Genomic DNA, 16,195 nt, shown 5'->3' with positions numbered 1-16,195 from the left:
GGTGCTCTTTCCAAAGCAAGAATTCTGTGAGTCTGCAGGCATCTACATTTCACTTTATCAGGGTCCTCTGGCAACATCCCTTGCATGCCAATCATTAGGCTGTCCACTGGCATGCCATGATAAGCTTGTGTGTTGGGCCAAATGGCCCAATAAAGCCCTGCTTGCTTGGTTGCCTCAGCAGCAGCAGTGCCAAACCCCAGGTTTGCCAAGAGGGAGAGCAAGATAACTGGGAAACAACGACTGTCTTGAGATTTCCTCTCCCACCAGAAGCCAAGATGGGCCGGGGGTGGGGGAGTGATCTGTAGTGGGGTTCCTGCCAAGCTTGTCTCTGGCTGTTCATCAGCCCACCAGGCAGGATAAACCCTAGGGCACTCCAGCAAGCCAAGAGGACAGGATGAGCAGAGGCAAGAGCCTGGGGAGAAAGGGGTAGAAGTGATTTAACCCTCTTTCATTTTAAGACCAAGATCAGAATTGGGGGGTGGGGGGTGAACAAATGGAGAACTGGGTGATGTGTACCACACCAATTGAACAGCAATTCATTTTTTGTTAGTGAGCAGCTAAGTGGCCCAAAAATCATTCATAAAATTCTGCCTGGAGTCAAAGATCAGGGATGCTGGCTTCCAATGCAACTGGAAGGAACTCTCCACCCCCTCGAGTCTGAATACCCGAAACAGCCAGGAGAGCTTAAAACTTTCCAGATTCTTCTCCAGTAATTGGTGAGTCAGAACCTTTAAATGAAGATCTGGTCATACGGTTCTCTTCCATTTATTTATTTTTTCTCCTTTGCATAAGAAATCCAGACATCTAAATGTCTGCGAAGCCTGGAGCGACTTCATTACAGTCATTCCACATTAATGCCTTGTCCATCAGGGAGCAGAAACCGCAAAGTGATAAATAAGGCAAGGAAGGGAAACAAAGCCTGAGGGCACAATGTAGCTTTTAGTAAAGCACCGTGCAGCACGTCTGCAGGAGAGAGGCTTAAGTCAGTGGTGTAGCTAGAGGGGGTGCAAAGCACTAAGTTTTGCAGGGAACCTCACCACGGCATAAAAGCAGCCCCTCCCTTTCCTCTTTGGAGCCATTCCAGGTAGAGGGAGTAAAACAGAGGCATATGCAAACTTACTCCCTGCAAAACTTAGTGCTTTGCACCCCCTCTAGCTATGCTACTGGCTCAAGCACATGCTTACCTCTTCATGAAATGAATGGGGTTTTAAAACAAGTATCCTTGACTGGATCTGCCCTTGCTTAGATAATGCAGGAGAACATAAGAAGAGCCTAGTTGGATTCAACCAAAGGCCTATCTAGGCCAATCAGTACCCTCCTTCCCTCAGTGACTAACCAGATGCCTCTTGGAAGTCCAGAAGTAGAGCATGAAAACAATAGCTCTCATCTGCTGTTGTCCTCACCCAGTTGCCCCATGCAGGGATGGCCCATCAATGAGGCTGGCTGAGAAAGTTGCCTCAGGCAGCAGATGAACAGAAGGTGCTCACTTCTGTTGGTGCCCACTTCCACCTGCCCACTCACCTCCACTGCTCTTCCTCCCCCTGCTCATTTCCTGGATTGGAACCACTCTCCACCACTAGTCCACCACTCTTCCTCTCCTGCTCCATCCACCTCTTCCATTTCCAGTTCTGGGAGTGGGGGTGGGTGGACGCTGCCACGTTACCAGGTGAGAGGTAACTTTTGGCCTGCTGCTGCAGGCATGGGAGGTCTATTGGCACTGGAACCCAGAGAGGGCCCCCCACAGAATAATAAGAATAACTCGGTATTTATATACCGCCTTTCTGGTCATTGGGTTACTTCTCTGACTTCATTCAAGGCAGTTTACATAGGCAGGCGTTTCTAAATCCCTCAAGGGGATTTTTACAATCATAGACGTTCTCTCTTTCAAGAACCAACAACATTTCAGAATGGATCTTCCTGGTTTGGTCTCACTTCTGGCCTCCGGTTCTCCCAGGCAGGCTGACAAGCAGCTCCATCTCTCACATGGAGGGCAGCCAAGACGCTTCTTGCTCACACCAAGAGCAGGTGGAATCACTCAACTGGGCTTGTCAGCTGCTTCAAGGTCTCGCCATTCTCAGCCATTCAGGGAGCTGCCAGTGTCCTTGAACTGGCGACCTTCTGATGTTTTCTTCGGGTTAACAGAGACTCTCCCCTCTAGACCAGACCTCCTGGTCTGCCCTGCCCTGGCCTTGGGCATGGCCCTGCTGATCTTCACAACAAATTGAATAAGGCTTACTTATATAATATACTTTTGGTTTTATGTATATTGGACCCATTGTATTTAGTGATTGGGAGAGTAATTATTACTGCATCATAATGAGTTTGGTTGTAGTTCTAGACCAGGGGTCTCCAAACCCTGACCTGGGGGCCAGATGCAGCCCACAGCAAGCCTCTTTCCAGCCCGAGGCCAACCTCTTGTCCCCTGAAAGCCTCTGGCCCACTCAATTGAACATAACCAGAACTGTGCTCTGATTGTCTCTGGAGGGTGTTCTGAGGGCCAGAGAGGTTGAATGAATGAGCCCATTTATTCACTCATCTAAGTTCCATCTCTAATTTATTTATTTAAATTTTATATTTAAATTTTTATTTTCCAGCCCTCCACACCACGCCAGATATTTGATACGGCCCTCTGGCCAAAAAGTTTGGAGACCCCTGCTCTAGACCACTCTAGAGGTGTGAGTTGTTCATACAGAATCAGCAGCAGTTATTCTTAATGTACTTTTTGACGCAACAACTGTGATTTTGCGACTGCACCTTTAAACGGAAATTTTAAAAAGTGTTGAATTTAAGCTGAACAGCTTTCATGCTGCTGTATTATTTTTTCAGATGACTTATTTCATCTGGCCAAGTAAATACTAGAAACCATGGAACCAGTTTTTGAAAAGGAAGGATAAAACAAGGATGAAGTAATGAAACCTGGCTAAACAATTTTGGATTTAAGAAAAGCTGTGGGTTCCAGGTTTCTAGGTTACGTTAGACACATTGGAAGAAATGAATACTACTTAGGTAAAATTCAAAAGCCCTTTTGGCTTGCTGATGGTCCGGCATAAATCTTGGTCATCCAAATTTGTCAGGAAAATCAATATCGGCAAGCTCTCGAAAGACTATACTTTGCTAGATTCAAGAGTGGAGTGAGCAGGCTGGACTTTCCATTAATGGCAAATCAGACCTTACATTTTTGCAGCCAAGCCAGAGAGAAAAAGCTGGCCTCTACATCCAACGAAGGAGATCCGCTTGGGTCATCAACACCTTCAAGCCCAGAAAAGGTGTCTAAAAATTTCTTCTTTTGAGACATCACTTTGAGAACATTTTTTTTTCTGGAATTACTTGCTAGAGCATGAAGGGTAGGTGGGAGGTGTGCATTCAAAAACGGCTATCCAAATATATGTTTATCTTTCTGCCCTGCTTGCTGTGAATGGGAAAAACATTCCCAGGTGCACTTAGGCCCATTTCCAGCCATATTCACACTGATGTAGTGACATATTTAATGGCCTATTCATACATGGCATGGCTAAAGACAGACAAAAGAAAATATTTCTTTACTCAGCGTGTGGTCGGTCTGTGGAACTCCTTGCCACAGGATGTGGTGCTGGCGTCTAGCCTAGACGCCTTTAAAAGGGGATTGGACAAGTTTCTGGAGGAAAAATCCATTATGGGGTACAAGCCATGATGTGTATGCACAACCTCCTGATTGTAGAAATGGGTTATGTCAGAATGCCAGATGCAAGGGAGGGCACCAGGATGAGGTCTCTTGTTATCTGGTGTGCTCTCTGGGGCATTTGGTGGGCCACTGTGAGATACAGGAAGCTGGACTAGATGGGCCTATGGCCTGATCCAGTGGGGCTGTTCTTATGTTCTTATGTTCTTAAAGTCTGTATGGGGCCAGAAGGCATATCTAAGCTGCAGACTTTTGGAAGCTTTCAAAAAACTATTTTATTTGATTATTTTAAATGTCTACCTCCTTTCCAGCATGGCTTCAAAGTAGCTAACAACAAGTTCGGTGCCCACAGGAGTTTCAGCTTGTGTTTCTAAAACAGGGTCACTCCCCCATGATATACAGTAGTGCCCCCTTATCTGCAGTGGTTCCACCGTGGATAGCTGAAACCACAGATACGCGTGGATGCCTGTCCCTGAAACTTGGACCCTCTGAAAGTGGAGGGAGCCTGGTTCCCCTTCAGAGGGTCCTCTGAGCCTGGCAGAGGCTCAGACCGAGCTTGGCAGTCAAAATAATGCAACTTCTAGTTTCATGGAGAAACCAGAAGTAACATTTTTAATACTTTAAAAGGCATTAAAATTGTCACTTCTGGTTTCTCCTTGAATCTAGAAGTTGCATTATTTTGATTGTCAAGCTCAAACTGAGCCCGGCAGAGGCCATAAGAACATAAGAACAGCCCCACTGGATCAGGCCATAGGCCCATCTAGTCCAGCTTCCTGTATCTCACAGCGGCCCACCAAATGCCCCAGGGAGCACACCAGATAACAGGAGACCTCATCCTGGTGCCCTCCCTTGCATCTAGCCTTCTGACATAGCCCATTTCTAAAATCAGGAGGTTGCACATACACATCATGGCTTGTAACCCATAATGGATTTTTCCTCCAGAAACTTGTCCAATCCCCTTTTAAAGGCGTCCAGGCCAGATGCCATCACCACATGCTGTGGCAAGGAGTTCCACAGACCAACTACACGCTGAGTAAAGAAATATTTTCTCTTTTCTGTTCTAACTCTCCCTACACTCAATTTTAGTGGATGTCCCCTGGTTCTGGTGTTATGTGAGAGTGTAAAGATCATCTCCCTATCCACTCTGTCCATCCCCTGCATAATTTTGTATGTCTCAATCATGTCCCCCCTCAAGCGTCTCTTTTCTAGGCTGAAGAGGCCCAAACGCCGTAGCCTTTCCTTGTAAGGAAGGTGCCCCAGCCCCGTAATCATCTTAGTCGCTCTCTTTTGCACCTTTTCCATTTTCACTATGTCTTTCTTGAGATGCGGTGACCAGAACTGGCAGATGTCCACGGCCTCGGCTGGGCTCAGAGCACCCTCCAGAGACAAGGGGTGTGGAGCTCCCCTCCCCTCAGGAAGGGGCACACATGGGGGACCTCGCGGATCCAATGCGCAAATAACCAAATCCATGAATATGGGATCTGCAGATTTGGGGCCTCCCTGTACACCTTGAGCATGCTTTTTCAAACCAGGTTAGTAGGCATTTTCTCACTCCAAGGAACCATGGGAAATGTAATTCTTTGATGGGGAGTTAGGAATCTATAGGGCAGAGTGATCCAACCACAGACTCCCGTCTGTGGGAGGCAGGACAACCAGGTAGCAAAGGGGAATATCTTCAGGGGCAGAAACTACAGAGGCTAATGACCAGATGGAGAGGGCAGCTGGAGGGCAGACTAGAGCGATGGGGGAGCACAATTTGGGCTTACTGTCATGCATTGTTAACGAAAGCGCATACATCTGTTTTTGTATTAGATTTTCTTAATATTTAAATATATTAAATTTATTAATTGTGTATATTAAATATTAAATATATTGTAAACACTTTAATTTATGATCACTGTTGGCAACCTTCAGTCTTGAAAGACTATGGTATCGCGCTCTGAATGGTAGTTCTGGAACAGCGTCTAGTGTGGCTGAAAAGGCTGATTCAGGAGAGACAATCCCTTCCACACTGGGAGCAAGTGCAGTCTGTCCCTGGTCTGTCTCCCTGGCTATGGGCCTTCCTTTTTTGCCTCTTAGCCTCAGACTGTTGGCCAAGTGTCTGTTCAAACTGGGAAAGGCCATGCTGCACAGCCTGCCTCCAAGCCGGCCGCTCAGAGGCCAGGGTTTCCCACCTGTTGAGGTCCACTCCTAAGGCCTTCAGATCCTTCTTGCAGATGTCCTTGTATCGCAGCTGTGGTCTACCTGTAGGGCGCTTTCCTTGCACGAATTCTCCATAGAGGAGATCCTTTGGGATCCGGCCATCATCCATTCTCACGACATGACCGAGCCAACGCAGGCGTCTCTGCATAAATTATGATATGGAGATTTAATTCAGTGTGTGGACCAGAGGTTCTGTGCCAAAGTATTCTTGCAGCGCACCTGATATGAAAAGTGGGACTGCTCTGCTCTAGGTTGAGCTCTGTTCTCTTGCCCCCCTCCCTTGGGCATTCAGTGAAGCAGGGATGGGTCTGCTGGCCACACATTTCAACAGAATATGTTGTTCAACAAAATAGTTTCTTTCCACACCTCCTGGTGATCAGCATGCCTGCTCAGTGCTATCGCTGTTCGGAAAGGCTTCAACAGCGAGTAGGAGGGGCGGCTCACACAGAGCTTTGTGGCGCCTGTAATACTCACCGTGCCAGCCCCCCCGTACCCACACCACTGCTGGTGGCCACACACTCTGCATTAGTGTGAACTGGTGTGGCCTTAAATTGTCCACTCCACGGATAGTAGTGCCTGGAGATCAGAGCTTTTGTAAGGGAAAAATTGGGCATCCCATTCACCTCTCCTGCAGGCCCGGTGCTTTTCAACCTCTTCATAAATAACCCAGAGACAGGGGTGAGCAGTGAGGTTGCAAAGTTGCAGACGACACCAAACTTTTCCAAGTGATTGTGACCAGAAGTGATTGTGAGGAGCTCCAGAAGGATCTCTCCAGACTGGCAGAATGGGCAACAAAATGGCAGGTGCGCTTCAATGTCAGTAAGTGTAAAGTCATGCACATTGGGGCAAAAAAATCAAAGCTTTAGATATAAGCTGATGGGTTCTGAGCTGTCTGTGACAGATCAGGAGAGAGATCTTGGGGTGGTGGTGGAGAGGTCGATGAAAGTGTCGACCCAATGTGCGGCGATAGAGAAGAAGGCCAATTCTATGCTTGGGATCATTAGGAAGGGTATTGAGAACAAAACAGCTTATATTATAATGCTGTTGTACAAATCGATGGTAAGGCCACACCTGGAGTATTGTGTCCAGTTCTGGTCACCGCATCTCAAAAAAGACAGTGGAAATGGAAAAGGTGCAAAAGAGAGCGACTAAGATGATTGCTGGGCTGGGGCACCTTCCTTATGAGGAAAGGCTACGGCGTTTGGGCCTCTTCAGCCTAGAAAAGAGACGCTTGAGGGGGGACATGATTGAGACATACAAAATTATGCAGGGGATGGACAGAGTGGATAGGGAGATGATCTTTACACTCTCACATAACACCAGAACCAGGGGACATCCACTAAAATTGAGTGTTGGGAGGGTTAGAACAGACAAAAGAAAATATTTCTTTACTCAGCGTGTGGTTGGTCTGTGGAACTCCTTGCCACAGCATGTGGTGATGGCATCTGGCCTGGACGCCTTTAAAAGGGGATTGGACAAGTTTCTGGAGGAAAAATCCATTATGGGGTACAAGCCATGATGTGTATGCGCAACCTCCTGATTTTAGAAATGGGTTATGTCAGAATGCCAGATGCAAGGGAGGGCACCAGGATGAGGTCTCTTGTTATCTGGTGTGCTCCCTGGGGCATTTGGTGGGGCCACTGTGAGATACAGGAAGCTGGACTAGAAGGGCCTATGGCCTGATCCAGTGGGGCTGTTCTTATGTTCTTTTGTTCTTATGTTCATGGGGGCTTTTGCAACAGGAATATTTCATTGAGAATTACAGTCCTGAAGCTCCTGAATAATGTGCAGTTTGGCCCTTACAGATAAGTAATATTTTTTGTAAATCTAACAGTGGGACAGGAGAGGAGACAACCACACTGTTGAAGACGAAAATGTTAAGAAAGCTTAGCAAATGAACACATGCATGGAAGTTGTGAAATTTTGTGGTCATGTTTCCAAGAAGGCACACCATCTGGGCCCCACCCGGCAGTCCTCATGCGTATATCTTTTAAAATGCAGGGCATCTCTGGAATGTCTGTAGTAAGTACAGCTGAGTGAGAGTGTGTATTTTTTTTAAATTGTACTGAACTGTGGAAAGATTAATTTGTAGATGCGTGATAAAATGGTGTCAATTTAAAAAGCTAACAACATAACCTGCGGAATGCAGACCGGGCCTCCATAGCTGATCTAAAACTGGGAGGTTGCACATATCCATCATGGCTTGCAACACGTGATGGACTTTTCCTCCAGAAATCGGTCCAATACCCTTTTAAAGGCATCTAGGCCAGATGCCATCACCACATCCTGTGGCAAGGAGTTCCACAGATTAATTACACTTTTGGTAAAGAAATATTTTCTTTTATCTGTTCTAACTCTCCCGACACGCAGCGGTCAATCACATAGCATAGCTGTCAATCGTGCAGTGCTGTTGGACATATTAGTGTCCAACAGGGAAATTGCATCAGACAGTAATCCTTCTGCAGGATGCTGAAAGACAGCAGTTTCATTTCGATTCTACCAGCCAACCTGTGCCAAATGCTTAGTCCTCTCACCGCAAGAACCATCATACCCTAAATAGCCTCTGGAGCAAGTCCCCATCCCTCTCATGTTAAAGACGGAAAGAGAAATGAAAAAGCTCTGTAATTAGGCTGAGGTTGGGTGGTGTGAAGGAAGAATGTAAATATATACTTGTGAGATTTCCTCAAATGTCACATTAGAGGACACATCTGCTCCTAGAAACCAGTGCATCTGGACTTGCTATTTTCAGAACATCTTATTGAATCCACCAGTTGAGTCAAAAGAGTCGTTGGCTTTCTGGATTACCAATGTCTCTAGTATTTTTGTGCGTGACCCCAAGGTCTTTTCAAACCTTGAACTGCTGTACCCTCAAGTGTTTGGTACAGGTGCTGTGACACCGAAGAAGCATCAAGGCTCATGGCTGGGGGTGGATCAATGAAATGGTTGCTGCCACCAGAGCCATATGTGGCATGGGAGCACTGTCTGGAGGCAGTAAGGATCTGGATGGGGGCTAACAAGCTGAAATTAAATCCGGATAAGACAGAGGCTCTCCTGGTTCAGAAATCCTCAATGCAGGTGCTGGACTATCGGCTTGCGCTGAACGGGGTTGCACTCCCCCTGAAGTTGCAGGTCCACAGCTTGGGGGTCCACCTGGACTTGCAGCTGTTCCTGGATTCCCAGGTGGCGGCTGTGGCTAGGGGGTGCCTTCGCTCAGCTTCGGCTGGTGCGCCCAGCTATGGCCGTACTTGGATCGTGCAGACCTGGCCACGGTGATCCATGCCATGGTGACATTGAGGTTAGATTATTGTAACACGCTCTATGTGGGGCTGCCCTTGAAGACGGTTCAGAAACTGCAACTAGTGCAGAATGCGGCGGCCCGTGTAGTTACTGGAGGTAGGCGGTTTGACTCTGTCAGTCCGCTTCTCCGGTGGCTGCATTGGCTGCCCATTCGTTTCCGGGCCCAATTCAAGGTGCTGGTTTTGACCTTTAAAGCCCTATACTGCTCTGGGCCAGGTTATCTTAGAGCTCGCCTACTTCCGTACAATCCGGCCCGTCCTCTTAGGTCATCAGAGAAGGCCTTTTTACAAGTGCCGCCGCCTAGGGAGGTACATGGGGCGGCGGCAAGAAATAGGGCCTTCTCAGTAGTGGCACCAACGCTATGGAATTCCTTTCCCCTTGACTTAAGAATGGCTCCCTCTCTTGAGACTTTTCGGCGAGGCCTGTAGACCCTTCTGTTTAAACAAGCCTTCTGAGTTCTTGGCCTTTTTAACATCTTTTCAACATCTTTTAATTTTTTACAGGCCTGATTCTTTTATGATTTGCTGCTCCATGCTCTTTTTATCTTTTTACTACTTTTTATTGGACTACTGTTTTTTATGATATGCATTAATATGCTTTTATCTGTTTTTAAATTATGTTTTTAATCTGTTTTAACCTGTTGTAAACTGCCTTGCGTCCCTTTGGGGAGAAAGGCGGGGTAAAAATAAAGTTGTTGTTGTTGTTGTTGTTATTATTATGTGACTCTGAAAGGGTCAGCTCTTCGATTTTTGGGACAAGGACAAAGAAGTGCCCTGCTGAACCAGCATATCAAGTGCATTATCCTGTTTTTTTTCAATGACCAACCTGATGACTGCAGGAGGCCTACAAGCAGGGCATGGAAAATGCTCCTCTGTTATGTGTGCATGCGTAATCCATCAGAATATGAGAAGGACCTGGCTGGATCAGACCAGCACTGGCGATTCTAGTCCCTGTGCCATCCAGAGCCAGGACTGCAGAAGGTCACTTGCCCCAAAAAGTAGAATGCCCTCTGCCCACCAAGTGCCTTCTGAGGGCCAGAGGCCTCTGGAAAGCCATAAATGTCACTTCCGTTAGACTGAAAACCAGACGTCTGCTTTAAAGGTCCACCAGAGGCCTCCAAAAGCCTTTGGAGGGCCACAGAGGCCACTCTTCCAAACTGGGCAAGAAACACAGCTGGAGGTGACAATGTCGGCACTGTCCCTGCAGGCATGGCACCCTGGGGCATTTGCCTCCCTTGCCCTCCCTCCAGGTATGCCAGTGCAGACCCGCACTGTGTTTCTCACAGAGGCAGCCAGATTCCTCTAGGAGATTGGTTCCCAAAGAGTACACTGAGGTGCCCAAAGGGGGTATTGCAGAATGTCTCCAGTCAGCTCTCCCACCTATAGAAATTTACTAAGATTCTTGCTTTTGGCAGCAGTTATGAATGTTGGCTATTTTGGGACCACCGTATCTGAGATTGTAATGACGATAGCACATATAAAGAGGCACAAGATATTGCTTTGAATTCAGTTCGCGGAGAACATGCAAGACTGGCTCCTTCAGGCTATCTTGTTACAACTCCCAAGATCCGGAGCGTCCAAACTTTATGGCAGGAGGGTCACATCATCTCTCTGACACTGTGTTGGGGGCCAGGGAAAAAAAAATTAATTTAAAATTTGAATAAATTTTACATAAATTTAGATAATGAAATATGAGAGATGGAACTTCTAGGAATGAATGAAGGTCTTGCAATAGCTCAAGGCCTACAAAAGACCTTGCACAAAGCAAGGCCATCTTTTACTGCCACTGCAGCTTCACAGAATTGAAACATCAAGCAGCAGAAGGGGCTCTCAGCCTCAGTTCATATGAGAGGTCAAACAGTTGGCCTTCATGCTGAGAGTAGTCACGTCGGGTCAGCGTGGGCTGCAGCAAGTCTCTGGAGGGCCAGAGGGTTATTGGAGACTGGAGGCTCCCCGCTGGTTGGATTGGTGGTCCCTGAGGGCTGCAAATGGCCCCCAGGCCAGGGTTTGGGCACCCCTGCCCAAGACTATAGCACTATTGCAGGAGGCAAGGGGGAGAAGGCAATTCCAGGAAAGAGATTCCTGGATCAAATAGGTATAAAGTCAGCAGACAGACTGAAACATTTTTGGGAATTCTAACAAAAATACCATTGAAAATGCAAAATGTGACATGTAAACCTAATTATGTAGTTCAGAGTAATTGAGAAGCAGGGCTGTACAACAGCCGTTAATTTTCTGCTGCCTTTTTGCTGCCAAGTGAGAAAAGTGTAGCCAGTAAAATTCAGATTCCATTCATCAAGATGAGGATTAATTGTGTTGCCCTAAAATTGGGCAACCCTGATGTGCTTCAGTTATTTTGGTTCCTTTTCTGTTGCCTCTTTGGAAGCACCTCTCTTCCCATTCTGGCCTAGGAAGCCCAGAAGACCCTGCTCTGTCCATAGATTTTCAGGCCACAGAGATCAGCATTTGGAGGTAAAACAAAATGCTGCTTATGTTAGAAATCTGGTAAACTTTGAGATCTGGGGGGTGAGCTGCCAAGTTCCCCATCCAAACCTAAGAAATATTAGATTTTCCCTCTCTCCCTCCAAAGAAGTTGTCTTGTGTCTAATCTTGGTAGAAGATTGGAGCAGTTTACAACTCCTTCCCGAAAGCAACAATATTTTGCTTTCCCACCAGAAATAAGAGTTACGTAAGTGTACTACTTGGAAATACAGTAGTGTTTTTAATTGTGGAGAAATTTTATACTTGAATGGAAAACAAGCAAATCATTCTACTGCTTTGCCTGACAATTGATCTTGTGGTAAACAACATTGAAGCATTCCAAAAAAATTTGGGCACTCTGTTTTTGAAAGATAAACTTCTCATTTTGAGTATATAAACACATTCACATTTTGAGTATGATGCTTGAGTGATGAAGGCTAACAAGTCTATTTGATTACCCCTTATCCAGAATTCCAAAAACCAAAATGCTCCGAAATCCCGAACTTTTTTTGAGTGCTGACATGACACAAAATGACCTTGGTCATGGCCACTGGCCAGCATAGCGTAAGGCAGCTGTTTTCAGCCACTGGACTGTGGCACACTGGTATGCCATGAATGGTCTTCAGGTGTGCCGCAGGAGTTTGGGAAAGGTCATTTATTAGTAGGGCTATTGGGGGAGGTGAGCTCCTCGCCAATAGCATGGTGTGCCTTAACAATTTTAATACCTTGTCAGCATGCTCAAAATCATTGAGGCATGCTTATGCCAACTCAACCAAGGAAGTCAGATGCACTGTGACCCCTGGGGTGAGGTGGCACAGAAGTGGAGCAAAATGGGCAGCTTGGTGCAGGGGAACCTTCTAGGTGAAAAATGTACCCTGTAGATAGAAAACCTTATGACGTATCATTGTGTAGTTCAGCTTTCAGAATGGTTAAATACTGAATACATCGCATGTCAACAGTCAGGTATCAAACACTGGCATCAAATATCACTGTGATTGATTCTGTTCTAGAGACCTGCTACAGGCTATTATTATTTTGCAATAAGCTGACAGCAGTATTAAAACACTGGTTTCATACAGCCCAGTATAGTGCTATATTATCCTGTCTTCCATAAGCGAAATCCTTTTATAATGTTTACTCATGTGTCCTATCCTGCAAAGGTCCCTTCCAATGTTCATTAAAAGCTTCCTGTTTCCAGGTTCAGCCCATTTTGTTGATTCCAGGAGAATATCTATTTCACTAGATAAAAGTGAAAAGAAAAATCATGGGAGGAAATGAGCAATTGAAGCCAGCACTGTTTCTTTGCAACAAGAGAATTTGAAAGTAAGGGACCATTGCATGAGGCTATTCATGGGTTAACATGAAGCATGGAAAACATCACCTGGTTCAGCTCACCCATCTGGTGAGATTTTGAGAAGGGAGAGAAAGGGTTGAGGAATTACAGTACAAATTGAAAACAATGTCTAATATACTAGAACATGCAAACCAATCAAAATGTGCCAGCAAATCTTATTGCTATTTAAATATAGGATTCAGTGTGCCGTTTATATAGCATTGATTATGTGCATCACTGTTATATAAGGGAATTTAATGTTGTTCCAATAATAAAAAAGAGAGGCTATTCCAGGGGTGCTCAGGTAGCATTCGCTCATTGTTCTCCAGCTGTTTTACATGTGCAGACACAAGGTGCAGGTCCACTGAAGTGTTTCATGGCAGCAGGGAGGGTGTGCTCTGCAGTTGCAGCAGCTATAATTTTCTGAAAATCTGAAGTTGCAAAATGAGAGTGGCACTAATCCTTTTTTACCCTTTCGCTCTCGGTGCTTCTAACAGCAAAGATCAGCAAGGACTGCCATTGACCCCAAAAATAAACAACCTACCTGTTTGTTTTTTTTAAATGTCTTCCTTTGGGAGTAATTGCCCTCCCAAACAAACAAAACAGGCAGCCAAGCTTTTTACCCCCCCTCCCCCAATCAACCAATTTTTTTTAGCAGTATGTCTTGGATAGATTTTGCATTGAGCTTTACCTACCTCACCCCTGGTACCAGAAGTTTTCATTTCAAGACTTCCTTGCTATGGCCACATTGCAACCGACACAAGGCCAACTCATGACCCCCAGGCATCTGAGAGGGCATGCCAAATGCTGACCTCCCTTATCTGTGCCTCTTTGCTCCTTGCTTGTGTAGGGAAAAAGGAGGAGGCCAGGTGAAGCAGAATAGGAAGACAGACCATCACTTTCCCCTTTTGTTTGGTGTACTTCGTGCTTTTCCAGTTTAGAGTGTGAGACGAGGAAGATGAGCAACAGCAGTGGATACAGCAATATCCTGTATCAAATCTACAGGGAGTGGCATGGTGAAGTATTGCAGGGGCTGCAACATGCTGTGTAAGCAGGCCCCTCCTACTCGCCGTCAGAGCTTACATGGCACATTGCAATATTTATTGCACCCTCCAGGTAGCTACACCACTGCCTCCACCTGCCACCTCTTGCAGCTTCATCAGTAGGTCAACCCTGAACCTACATACAGAACCCATCCTCTGAGCACCAACAGACGAGTCAGGCTGGAGGCTTTAGAGTGGCCTCACCTCTCTGATGAGGTACATGGGTCATCAGACCCAGAGAGAGCAGGATTGTTAACCTTGCCAGAGGACACAAGAGGTCCCTGACCCCATCACCTGTCATATCATCTGCCTCATATCATCTTGCCCCAGAAGGGTCTTGAGCCAGAAAAACTAAAATCTCCATTTTCCAGGGAAACAGGTGCTAATCTTTATACCTTTTTCTTAAAAAAGTATAAAATGCTCCAGGGGTTTCTGCTGCATAATGTAGAACGAAAGCACAGAAAGAGAACCAGCACTACACACTGACAGGCTCTCTCCCTGATTAACGAGAGCCAGCATGTACAGTGGTTACAGCACTGGACGGAGTTCTGATGTTCTTTTTTCAACCATAAACCAAATTCAGCTGAGATACTTGGAAGAAAGAGTTGAGATACGTTGACAAAAGGCACCACTGAAATGCATTAGACCTTGAAGAATATCCAGTGTTATTAGAATTTGTTAACATCAATCAATCAATCAATCAATCAATCTTTCAGTTGCTTCTGGTTGCTTTTACCAGCTCCTACAATCCGAGAAGCATTGACAAAAAATGGGAAAATGTGCTGAGATGATAAAATTCAGAGACAGGAAAATTTAGTGGTTATAATGAAATTAATAAAAAAAAAAATCAATGGCACAAGCCTCTGTATATTTTACTCAGACATAAATTCCACTGTATCCAGTAGGGTTTACTCTCCAGGCAGTGTGTTTAAGATTGCAGCTCTAAATACCAAATGCATTAGACCCGCTAGCCTCTCTGAAGAGGCAGGAAGGGGGAAAAAAATGCCAAGTATGTTGTGAAAAGTAGTGACGGCCTCTGCAAAATAGCAGTTTGTCCTGCACATGGAACTCCAGAAATATTCCCAGAGCCACGTGGCAGTGGATTGCTTCATCCATATGCTCCTGGGCAGGTTCCCAAGAGGGACTTAACCATGTCATGGTGTATGAAGAATGAAGTGGCCTGTTTGTAAATCAGAAAGAAAGGAAAGGGATTGTAAGCAGATGACTTTAGGCTCCCAGCTGCTGGATAGGATCCCCGGTGCATATTTTATTTGGGGAGTGGGAGGGGTGGGAGTTTCCAATTGAATCCTGTTTACAATCATTTTATGTGCTGTCAAAGCAAGCCAGCAGCTGCAACAGCAGATATGCTGTTCCAAAAACCTCTCTTCTTTACTGTTTCCTAAGGAACCCTCCAACATTCAGCTCTCCAAAGATCAAATCATAATTGATTCAATTTTAAAGGAAGATTGAGAGGAGGGGGAATGCAGGTGGGGAAAAATTCCAAGCCATGCTTGTCTGAAGCTAACATCAAAAGCTGTTATATGTGCTGATCCACAAGAATTGCTGGAGTCCAGTCTTTTGAGACTGCTGATTCTTACTGCATTTTCACACTAGTTTGCTTTCCAGGCTGTTTTTAATGTGGCTATAAGATTGATTGGCCAAGAGGTTCACTTGCATGACAAATGCTCCTTGCTTGCTTTTTTTTCTGCATCAACAACAATTGCAAGCTCACAGATAAAGCATGATGGGATGGGCTTAAAGGTGATTTTAGCTTCATATGGGAAAAGTCCCTTGAATTAAGCAGTTTCTGCCCAATGTTGTGTAAACGCAGCAGGGACCAAATGTGTGCACCTGTGGGCTGGGCAAAAATGTGTTAATATCATTCTAGCTCCAGAATTAAAGGTCTATCAAGAAAACTCAGATTTGTGATACCTAAGGGCAATTAGCTATGTGAGCTCTTGCTTTTTGGATGGCCAGCTTTTCCTAAGGCACTGTGAGCCTGTGCTTACACAAGCATAAAACTTTCTGAATCAGGATATCTGCTGTCAGTTAAGAAAAACATTTTACACCACATCGCTTGGCAGATAAGTGCCATGGCCAGCATACAAAAAAATGAAATCTCAGAAGCCAGAGGGGATCTGATCAAGCCTTCTAGTGTTTACAGGAAGAGGATTGGATGCTC

Source organism: Tiliqua scincoides, chromosome 4 (assembly GCF_035046505.1).
Source record: "Tiliqua scincoides isolate rTilSci1 chromosome 4, rTilSci1.hap2, whole genome shotgun sequence".
Classification (NCBI taxonomy): domain Eukaryota; kingdom Metazoa; phylum Chordata; class Lepidosauria; order Squamata; family Scincidae; genus Tiliqua; species Tiliqua scincoides.
The sequence above is the reverse complement of the archived record's forward strand: the minus strand, read 5'-3'. Positions refer to the sequence as shown.